The sequence below is a fragment of the Podarcis bocagei genome (assembly GCF_964188305.1).
Source record: "Podarcis bocagei genome assembly, chromosome: 1".
Classification (NCBI taxonomy): domain Eukaryota; kingdom Metazoa; phylum Chordata; class Lepidosauria; order Squamata; family Lacertidae; genus Podarcis; species Podarcis bocagei.
In genome coordinates this window covers 16,888,477-16,900,557 of record NC_138125.1, presented here as the reverse complement: position 1 = coordinate 16,900,557, position 12,081 = coordinate 16,888,477, and the positions used below count along the sequence as shown (strand labels likewise).

General features: G+C 41.8%; 2 long non-coding RNA genes across 2 annotated transcripts in view; one reads left to right on the top strand and one right to left on the bottom strand.

Moving 5' to 3' along the window:
* Window positions 1–12,081, top strand: part of LOC308587594 — a 272,764-nt gene that overhangs the window by 176,129 nt on the left and 84,554 nt on the right. The window lies entirely within an intron of this gene.
* Window positions 1–12,081, bottom strand: part of LOC308587538 — a 462,158-nt gene that overhangs the window by 449,722 nt on the left and 355 nt on the right. The gene's annotated exons all lie outside the window — the stretch shown is intronic.

Sequence of the window (12,081 nt, the reverse complement as noted above, 5' to 3'; positions counted from 1 at the left end):
CTGACAACTTGTATATATATATTTTGAAAATCCCTGAATGTTAGCCATGTCAGCCTGTCAGAGCAAAAATAGTGAAGACTTTTTATTGTGGCTTTTTATTGTGATCACGGCTGGACTGAACTAGGTCAAAGTTGTTGTTTTTTGTTTTGTTTTATCACACTACATGTATTCCTTGGGTTACCTACGCTAAGGTGTCTGCGTGGTCAACAGCAACTGTTTTGTAGCAATGGGCCTTAAATTAAATTAAGACTTGCACAACAGAAAATATAAAATATAACAGAGGTTATATTTTCTGAGAATCCTCCGGAAAAACAATCTCTCAAAGGACCTGTTGATGGCATTTTACCATTGTACTGTGGAGAGTGTATTAACTTATGGTCTGTGTGTGGTTTGGGAGCTGCACAGACAGGGAAAAAACAATGCTGTCCAGGGTTGTAAAGACTGCGGAGAGAATAATTGGGTGCACTCTTCCCACCTTGGATCAAATATATGCTGCTAGGTGCCATACGAAAGCTCCAGAGATAGTGCAGGATAGTGCGCACCCCGGAAATGATCTCTTTTGGCTTCTGCCTTCTGGAACAGAGTTATAAAGACTAGGACTAGCCACCTGAGAAACAGTTTCTACCCAAATGCAATTCTGGTTTTAAACGCAGTATAAGGAGTCTCTATAGGAGTATATTGTATTTTAAAATGGGGTTTCAGAGTTTTTAGGGGGTTTTGAATGTCTTATGTAGATTTTTCCATTTCATTGTTCTGTATGGAACAATTACAATAAAGATATTGTATCATATCGTATCGTATCGTATAATAATTTTTAGAATCTATTGGACTTCTTTGCAGTTGTATAAAAAAGGACTAGCTCAGATAGCTCTGTTTTGGAGATGTGGCAAGGACAATGCCTCCCTGAAACACATGTTTGTACAGTGCTCTATACTTACAAAGTTTTGGGAGAAAGTGCTGAACTTCATAACTATGACAGTGCAGAAAAAGGTAATATCTTCAGCGAAGGGCTTTCTTCCAGCCAGACCTCACTGGAACTCAGTTCCGGCGCCTCTCAGGTGGGCGCCATTGCCATTATGAGAGAGCAAGGGAGGCGTTCGTGGTGAGTTCTGGCACCTCTTTTTCTAGAAAAACAGCACTGCTTCAATGCAGAATATTCTTTTGAACTATATACCTATTGTATGGAAATTAACAACAGAACAATGAAAATGGATTCTACGTGCCCTAATGGTGGCTAAAAGACTGATACTGATGAATCGGAAGAATAAAGCTATGATACCCTTTAATCAATGGATCAAAAGTATGGCAATACTCACAACTTAGGAACAGACTGCTTACAGGTGTAGACTTTGTTTGGATAAATATGACAACATTTGGAATGAGTTTATACAGAATGTAAGTAAAGGTAAAGGGACCCCTGACCGTTAGGTCCAGTCGTGGACGACTCTGGGGTTGCGGTGCTCATCTCGCTTTACTGGCCAAGGGAGACAGCATACAGCTTCCAGGTCATGTGGCCAGCATGACTAAGCCGCTTCTGGTGAACCAGAGCAACGCACAGAACGCCATTTACCTTCCTGCCAGAGCAGTACCTATTTATCTACTTGCACTTTGACATGCTTTCGAACTGCTAGGTGGGCAGGAGCTGGGACCGAACAACGGGAACTCACCCCGTCGTGGGGGTTCGAACCACTGACATTCTGATCAGCAAGCCCTAGGCTCTGTGGTTTTGACCACAGCGCCACCCACGTCCCTTATACAGAATGCAGTAGGCTATTAATATCTACATATGTATTAGGATAATAACACTATATCAATTTATATAAGAATATTACATTGCATTTTTGTATGTGTGTGTGTGTATATATATATATATATATATATATATATATATATATATATTCTTATATACATCTTTGTTCTTCCCCCCCTGTATCACTTTATTTCTTTCTAACTGAAATTCTTCCAATAAAACATTATTAATAAAAATGACCAGGGTTACTTGTTAAATTATCACCATCTCTCTCTGCACCATCTGAATTTCATTTTTTTTATATAATTTTTTTTATTAGTTTTACAAAAAAATTTAAGACAGTACAAACATATAAAAAGACATACAAACACGTATAATTTCATAACCTTTTTTCATAAACCGTGTTTCTCAGACTTCCCCATACCTCCCCTTTCTGCATCCCAATGTCCAAAAGTTTTTAGCAACTCTAAATATATCTGTCAATCCTCTGTCCTCTCAATCTTTCCTTCAATCTAATCTTGTATCGCTGTAACCCTTTCTTACTCAAACCTCGACATTCTAACATTCATCAAGTTTATAATAGTCCTTAAGGTAGATTTTGAATTTCTTCCATTCTTCTTCCGCCGTCTCCTTTCCCTGATCGCGGATTCTGCCAGTCATCTCAGCTAATGTCATATAGTCCATCACTTTCATCTGCCATTCTTCCAGGGTGGGTAAATCTTGTGTCTTCCAATACTTTGCGATGAGTATTCTTGCTGCTGTTGTAGCGTACATAAAGAAAGTTCTGTCCTTCTTTGACACCAATTGGCCGACAATGCCCAAGAGAAAGGCCTCTGGTTTTTTAGGGAAAGTACATTTAAGTATCTTTTTCATTTCATTGTATATCATTTCCCAGAAAGCCTTAATCTTCGGGCATGTCCACCAAAGGTGATAGAAAGTACCTTCAGTTTCTTTACATTTCCAACACTTATTATCAGGCAAATGATAGATTTTTGCTAGCTTGACTGGGGTCATGTACCACCTGTAAATCATTTTCATAATGTTTTCCTTTAAGGCATTACATGCCGTGAATGTGATACCGGTGTTCCACAACCATTCCCAGTCAGCAAACATAATGTTATGACCAATGTCCTGTGCCCACTTAATCATAGCCGATTTGACTGTTTCATCTTGTGTATTCCATTTCAGCAGCAAATTATACATTCTTGACAAGTTTTTAGTATTGGGTTCTAACAGTTCAGTCTCTAATTTTGATTTTTCCACCTGAAAGCCAATTTTCCTGTCCTGTTTAAAGATCTCCATTATTTGGTAATATTGAAGCCAATCTTGTACTTTAGATTTCATTTTCTCATGACTTTGTAATTTCAGTTTATCTCCCTCCTGTTCCAAGATTTCCCAATACTTCGGCCATCCGACCTCCATATTGAGTTTCTTCAATGCCTTAGCCTCCACGGGTGACACCCATCTAGGGGTTTTGTTTTCCAACAGATCTTTATATCTTATCCAGACATTAAACAATGCTTTTCTGACAATATGGTTTTTAAAGGCCCTATGCACCTTGATTTTATCATACCATAGATATGCATGCCAACCAAATGCATTATTAAAACCTTCCAAGTCCAAAATGTCTGTGTTCTCGAGGAGCATCCACTCTTTCAGCCAGCAAAACGCTGCTGCTTCATAGTACAATTTTAAGTCCGGCAGGGCAAATCTGAATTTCATTTTCCTCTGACCTCTCTGTTGGCAGTTCACATTCATCCAACCAAACCAGGTGTATAAATGAATACCTGCTAACTCGGGATAAGCCATGCATCTGTTGAAGTCTGTGCCTTGATAAATCCATTCGCTTTTAAGATGCCACAAGACTCATTCAGAATCATTTTTGTGCCACAGGTAATGGAGTGATTTATTCTTTTTAATGAGGAAAAGTGAACACCCAGTTATGTTTTGTGGAAATCATTGACCCAACAGGGGAAAAGAAGGGACTAGGGTGCATCAAGCCCAAACACAGCCCATCAGTGGCGTAGCGTGGGTTGTCAGCACCCGGGGCAAGGCAAGTAATTTGCGCCCCCTAACCCGTGGATTTGCGCCCCCTAACCCTAACCCCCAGATGTTGCGCCCGGTGCGGCCGGCCCCCCCTGCACCCCCCACGCTACGCCACTGCAGCCCATCCAGCTTTGAGTCCTGTGACTTCCTAGTTTTTGCAGGCTTTGGCAAAAGCAGCATAGGCCACCATGAAAGTCAGAGTTGCATACAAGATTTGGGAAGGGGCCATAGCTCAGTAGAGGGCATTTGATTTGGCTGCAAAAGGTCCCAGATCCCTGGCATCTCTAGGTAAGACTGGGAAAGTCCTCAGGCTAAAGCCTTTCTTGGAGACGCTCTGTCAGCCAGTGGTGACAAAACTGAGCTAGATAGACCAATGGTACATAGCTGTCAACGTTTCCCTTTTTTTAAGGGAAATTCCCTTATTCCGAATAGGATTCCTCTCAAGAAAAGGGAAAAGTTGACAGCTATGCAATGGTATGACATGATATAAGGCCAATGGACAAATCCTGGCTAATGAACTTATGTGGAGTTGCCTCAGACAGATTTGGGGCTTGTTTGAATGAAAACGGAATCTCTTTGAAGTGCCTCAAATAAAAATGTTGTTTGTTGTTGTTTAGTCGTTTAGTCATGTCCAACTCTTCGTGACCCCATGGACCAGAGTATGCCAGGCACTTCTGTCTTCCACTGCCTCCCGCAGTTTGGTCAAACTCATGCTGGTAGCTTTGAGAACACTGTCCAACCATCTCGTCCTCTGTTGTCCCCTTCTCCTTGTGCCCTCCATCTTTCCCAACATCCGGGTCTTTTCCAGGGAGTCTTCTCTTCTCATGAGGTGGCCAAAGTATTGGAGCTTCAGCTTCAGGATCTGTGCTTCCAGTGAGCACTCGGGGCTGATTTCCTTAAGAATGGGTAGGTTTGATCTTCTTGCAGTCCATGGGACTCTCAAGAGTCTCCTCCAGCACCATAATTCAAATCAAAATATGAGAAAAGAACCTCCAAAATCGCCTCACCTCGCCCCATGCAAGGGCCGGCCCTGAAGGTAGCAGATTTGGGTTGTCAGGAAAGGGCCCCAAATCATTAATTCTTCCGTTTATTATTATTGTATTTTCATTTCCATGGAGAAGTACAGGAGACCAAGTTTTTCTGCAATGTCTTGGGGGCTGGGAGCCTTACAGTCATTGTTGGTTTCAATTCCTTTAGGTCTTGGCTAGAGATGATTAAGTGGGTCCAAAGGTACAAAATAATATCGAAAAGAATCAACACAGTCTTGTCCCAATAGCATCACCGGCTCCATCTCAGTGATCCACGCAATCACAGTTCTTTATGCCAACTTTATGCATAGATATATATTCATGATAAATGTAGCCTCATTTGTGCTGGAACAAGCATTTCCCGCAAGAGGGCACTGTTTACATGCCTTAGAAGACCTATGCATTCATAGGTGCGAGGAAGAAAGGGAGGGGAAGACTGGGGAGTTAAAAATTCACCACCTAACGCAATAAAGATGTTAACATTCAGTCCTTTTCAAGAGCAGAGTTTGCAGGCACAGCAAACACTGATGCTTTCTTCTCATCTAAATATAGAAATGTCACATTCTGCATAATTGTCCGTGACTAATTTGTTGTTTTATAAGGGTTTTCTGTCATACACGAATGAAATGGGTGCAGTTTTTCCAGCAGAGATCTGAAATAGTGGCTTGCAGTGAGTAACCAGGGTTGGGCAGGTCGCAGGACTTAGAGGTTCCCCTTATCTCTTTAAATCTGCTTTTCAGTCAGGAGATAAGGGCAGCAGCATTCTCTCCTTCTCCTTTGTGCATGACACCCCAGCCTTTTCATCCATCACTCTGTTTCTTTGGCATGCTGGATATGCATCCAGAGCATAGCAGGCAGTGGCGTAGCATGGGTTGTCAGCACCCGGGGCAAGGCAAGTAATTTGCGCCCCCTAACCCATGGATTTGCGTCCCCTAACCCTAACCCCCAGATGTTGCACCCGGTGCGGCCGCCCCCCCCTGCACCCCCCACACTACGCCACTGATAGCAGGTGGTGTCATAGACTGGGGGTGTCAGAGAAAAGGTACCAGAAATTGCATCAGTTCTGGACTAGATTGGGCACTGACCTGATCCAATGGGCTCTTCTTTGGTTCTCATGAATCGCATTTGCCATTTTAATGCTCGCTCTCCTTTTTTATTATTAAAATGTCCTCTGGGTGGTTTACAAATTAAAATCAATGAAATGCAAATATAATCAATGCTCAGTACAAAAGCTGTACCAGCACAGAAATTAAGCGTAAAAGCAACATCAAGTCATAAAAAGCAGCATAAGATCACAACAACAAAGGAGAAAGAGAAATCAAAGAGAGAAATCAACCTAAGAAAGCAAGACGTAAACTATAATTATAACAAATCTTGGGAGAACAAGAAGATGCCAAAAAGATATTCTTCAGGGATTTTTCCATAACCAAGGGGAGAGTGCACCACAGAACAGGTTCAATGGGGATTATATAGAGCAAACATAGCCAACAGTGAAACTCTCCAGAAATTGCTGGTTTGGAGAGATCTTTTTGGAGTTCCTCAAAATCCCTTTTTGTTGCTACCACACTGAAGAATTGGGTGTCATCAGCAAACCTGACCACCCTAATTCCAGATCATTGATGCACATGTTAGAAAGTGCAGGTTCTAATACCTGCCCTTGGGGAAACCATTTCCTCCATCTCTCCTTCAAGAGAACTAGCCATTTATTGCTGCTCTCTGCTTCCTGTTCCTTAACAGCTGAACCAGTTACTTACTGATCCACAGGAACACTTCTCCTCTTATCCTGTGACTGCTAGGTTTACTCAGGAGCCTCTTGGTGATGGGAAAAGGTCAGAAGATTCCCCCCCCCCGAAGTTCAAGTACATCTAATTGCTCCTTTTTGACACTCTCAAAGACTGTTAAAAGTTTGGTGAGACAGGAAAATTACCTTTCCAGAAGCTATGTTGATTCTTCAGCAAGACTTGCTCTGTATATGATGGTATTATCTTTAGCCCCAAATAATAATAATAATAATAATAATAATAATAATAATAATAATAATAATAATAATAATTTATTATTTATACCCCGCCCATCTGGCTGAGTTTCCCCAGCCACTCTGGGCGGCTCCCAATCAGTGTTAAAAACAGTACAGTTGAGTATGCTATCTATTTCATCTCCATTCAGATCCCATAATTAATTTAAATGTGACCATATCGTCCCCTGCCCACTGGAGTTTGAGAGCATCTGCTAGATATTGACTCTTTATACCATGAACAGTTGGTCACGGAAGGAGTTTCTACTCGGACATTATTCCTTCCCAATAAAACAAAAAACAAAACAAAGCCTGCTGTGATTATCTCTGCAGATAATTCATTACCTTGCAGAAAAACCACTGCTTTGTTTTGCTGCTTTCATTAAATTGCCTTTATTGCAAAAAAAGAAAAAAGGCTTTAGTCCAGAACCATTTTATGCCTACTGAAATCAATACAGTACTTTTAAGAACATGTTCAATCATTTTCACCCTCCCAATTATACGCTGAATCTGAGAATAAAAAATGTTTGCACTGGAGCAAATTGTCAGTTCCTTGACCTTGTGTGTATTTAAAATGTCTAGACTGGATCCCGATTTCACCATCCATGGACAGAATGTCTCTTTCCATCCGCAGAATGTTTTGGATCCCCTGGAGAAATCTTGCTGGGGTGACTTTTGCTGATTCTCACTACACTTGCATTGTCTGCACAACTTTCCATAGTGTTTTGCTTACCACGCAACCTTTGTGGGTGGTGGCGCTGGGGGTTGTAAGAGTCAACAAATATTGTCCCAGCCACCCCCATCCACTACTAGGAGAAGTCTGTTAAGTTGTGGGTGAACATATCAGACGACACAGCGATTCTTCAAACAGCTCTTGTTTATTCACAGGCCAGAACAGAACTGAACTGAAGGGTTCAGTCAGCCTGCTTATATAGAGCTCCAGTACAAAATAACTGTAACAATTTTCTAAAACTATCCAATCACTGAACGTCACTTTCGATCCCTTATTTGCATAACTATCTACAGTATCCTCCTGCTGGCCCAGGGTGAGAACTTCAGTACATAACAAAGTCTATCTCCAGCTAATCGTCATTATTATTATTATTAAAATTTCTATTCTTATGCCATTTGAATACCACCTCATTACATTCCTCTCACGATAAATGAGTAAAAATCAATTGAAATACCAAGTGGAACATAAAACCATTAAAATGATTGAAACCTACATAAATGCAACTAAAGAACCTGATGCATCTGAAAAAAATAAAAATAGAATTAGAAACCAGAGGGCTGTCACATAGAGGATGGAGGAAGCTTGTTTTCTGCTGATACAGCTGGTATGTCTTGAAGCAATAGAGTCAAACTGCAAGAAAGGATATCCTGATGTATTAAAAAAATTAAGGTCTTATATATATATATATAATAAATGTTCATAAATGTACCAAGCAAACACGTACATAAATATACAAACCACATGTCTGAAGTAGCACAGGAAGACAGTCCTGAAACCATTTTCACTCCCAAACTGACCAAATGTTTCTCTGCCAGGAGGGAGGGGGTGAGGGAACCTTCCCATTGTCTCAGGAATTAAGTAATTACCATCTCGAAGGAATGGCCAGACTACCAGAAAAGGCAATCAGGTAAGGCAATCAGGTAACTTGCCAGACAGGAGATAAACAACGCACTCAGATTTCTGTTGTAGACCGCCTTTTCTGTGATGTAGGTATGATGTATCTGGGGGGTGGTCTTGGGCTACACCCCTTCTGTGATGTATGTATGATGTATGAAGGGGTGGTCTTGAGCTCCAGGGCAGGGCAATTCAAAATGACTATATAAGGGCAGGCACCACTTTGTTCTGGGTCCTCCTCCGCTGTGTGTGAGGGGAGTACCTTGTTGCAACAGCTTTAATAAAGATCAGGGTTACTAGCTGCTTTGCTTTTCAATACTCTCTGATTGGCCTCTGTTATTTTCTCCTACCAATAGAGAACCTACATAAGACTCTATAAGGGCAGATTTTGTTTACAACACTGACTAAACATTAGGAAGAACTTTCTGATGCTAAGAGCTGTCCAACAGTGGAGCAGTCTACCTTGGAAGGTGGTGAACTCTCCTTCTTTGGAAGACTGTAAGCAAAGGTTGGATGGCCATCTTTCAGGGAGTCTTTAGCTGTGATTCCTGCAAGACAGGGGTTGGACTAGATGACCACTGGGCTTCGTTCCAGCTACACAGTTCTATGATCCTGTGCTTTTTCCAAGGTCAAGTCCTTGTTCCATTGTGCCCAGTACCTGGCAGTGGCTCCCTAGGGCCCTCAACCTGATACCTTACTTATAACCTGCCACCACTCCTATGATGGTATTTTCTGCATTGTGTTTTGCTGTTATTTTTATTGATTATAGATTGGTAATTCTTTATTGTGTGAGTGTAAACTGTTTAAGTGTTATTTGCTGACGTTTAATTTTACTGTTTGCTATTAGATTCTGATGGATTCTTGAATATTGCTTTGTTTGATATAAGTTGGTTTTTTTAAGTTATTGTGACTTTTATATTGGAACAGATTGTTACTATCAATGTTTGATGTTTTATTGTGTTTTTATATGTGTTGGAAGCCATGCAGAGTGGCTGGGGCACACTGGGCTGGGGTATAAATAAAAAATATTATTATATATTATACATGACTCCTTTAAAAAAACAAAAACCTAGCAGCACTAGAGTTTGAATATGGGATTTTATTGGTGCAATGGGTGCCCGCTGCCACTGAGTGTTGGTCCCTGTCACGTTAACATATGAGAGTGCTGGAGGTGAAATAGTTAAACAAGTTACCCAATCAGAACCCGGGGGTGGAGTCAGAGGGACTATAAAACCAGCTCTGGGAGGGGTGAAGGAGGAGTTGTTGGGAGTTGGGTGGTTGGTTGGAGTGGGAGTGAATTGGGATAGAGTCTGTGGGTAGGTTGAGTTAGTGTAGTGAAATAAGCTGAGTCAGGAACAGTTAGGGGCTAGGAAGACAAGTAAATATCTGAGAGGTGGTTTAGTGAGTGACAGCAGGTAGCGGAAGTTATAGGTCTGGATAGGCACCCCATGTTTGTAATTGATCAATACTGTTTATGAAACCACACGCTTGTTAAACTGCAATAAATAAACAGAGGTTTATGTTCCAATTTAACCCTGACTGGACTCAGTATCGTCCCAGGTAGGGCCTGGGTGGTGGCAGCAAGGAATAAAGTGGTGGCACAGGGATCAATAGATGGTGAAACATCCGGGGGCCCTGTGTGATCACCACAGTCCCTCCCAAAGCTTTATACCAGGTCAGAGTATTTGCCCATCTGGCCCAGTTTTGTCTACTCTGGCTTTGCAGCAGCTCTCCTGGTTCACAGCCTAAAAGTTGCAACGCATAATTCTATTTCATATCGAGCATTTATCACACCAGCTTGAGTTGCCCTCACATTAAAATCCTGACTTATTCCTATTAATTGCTTCAGCTGCCTTAGGTTCATCATCAGATGTCACACAGTGAGTATTTTATGTGGGATGATTCAGTAGGAAATTTCCAGCGATCCGAGATTGTGCTTCCCATCAGATATATTTTCCCTGGTATTTGAAGGCACACATGTCTGCTGTGACCAACAAGTTCCATTCCCTTTATTCTACCAAAGAAGAATTTAAAATGTGGTGCTTATTTTCATAGGAGATCAGTGACTGGAATAAATTTACAACAAGCAGTTCTGCATTTCAGTAAACTCGACGTTTGCTTGTGTGAATATTGAAAGTAAGTACGTGTATTGCAAGGTTTCAGAGGATTTTCCTGGGTGTCCCCCCCCCCATAATTTTGGGGTCAAAATTTCGTGGTTGGGAACGCATTAAAAATGTCCCTATAGAAATCAATTGTGTGAGCACTCACCTAACAAATGATTTTCTGAGAATGCATTGTGTTCCGATATCAAGACCTGCTTGTATCTGTAATCTGAGTGTTCCCATGGCTCAACTTGCCTTGCCTTCTAGCAATATTGACCTTAGGCCACTTAGTGTGCGCCCTGTTACCTCAGCAGCTCTGAACATTTTTTAGGATCAGTGTGAAATCTTACAACATCAGAGGAACCGGATTGTGAATGAAACTGTCAGGTAATTAATTTTACATGGGCTACTGTCATAAAGTCATTTTCATAAACTAGTTACTTAGAGACAGAAACCTCTGTATCCATTATCCCGAGTACCCTTGAGATCTAGTTTGCTGATCCGAGGATAAAATGCCATCAATAATTGATTCACAGTTTGTAGTCTCATTTCAGTTTTGACATAAATCCTTTCTCTCTCTCTCTCTCTCTCTCTCTCTCTCTGTGTGTGTGTGTGTGTGTGTGTGTGTGAAGCAGCTGCTCACACATCTTTCCCCCTCCCGGTCTGAGGCAAATGTCTCCATCATGTTTTGATTGTGGTTAATACATTGATACCTCTGGTTACAAACTTAATTCATTCTGAAGCGTATGTAACATGAAGCGTCTGTAACCCGAGGTACCACTGTATTTTAAAAGCCTTTTAAAAAACAGATCCACAGTTAAGGGATATTTTAAGCTGCATTCTGATTGGCCTGAAATATATGCTTTTCTTTTCTTTTCTTTTCTTTTTTTAAGGGATGCTTTGCATGTGTCAGGGAACTGACATCAGAGGCACGGGAGAAGGAGAGGGTCTCTGATTCTGCAGGAGAAGGTCCCAGCGCTAGGGGGAGACTCAGCTGGGAAGAAGGGGAAGAGAATGAGTGTAACACCAGGGATCCAGGAGAGCAACGGGACAGGGAAGTGCAGGGGCTCCAGGACTCTTCGTTGGAAGTTAGTGAGGAGAGCCCAAGCACCCCGCTGCCCACGCCCACCCTGAACAGGAGACTCCCGCGCAGTGAGAGGTGGAGACGATTGGGCGTCAAACAACTCTTATGTTGGCAGCGCTTTAAGAAACGCCCACAGACAGATTCTACGAGTGACTAAGGGCAGCCACACTAATATGGGCTGCATAGTCCGGAGGGTTTAACCAGGCAATCTGACGCTCAAACGGAGCAGGATTACGCACGAGTAACTCCCAACCACTACAGCATGGTATAACACCTAGAAACATGGTGCATGGCAGTTCATACTGGATTGGATGCCGTGAATAGCATGAGCAGTAACCAGGAATAAAAAAAAGAGATGTGTGTTTTGTGGAAATGAAGACAGTCCTTCAAGTAACACTCAGAGATGGGCCTAGAGGGATTATTTGCCCTA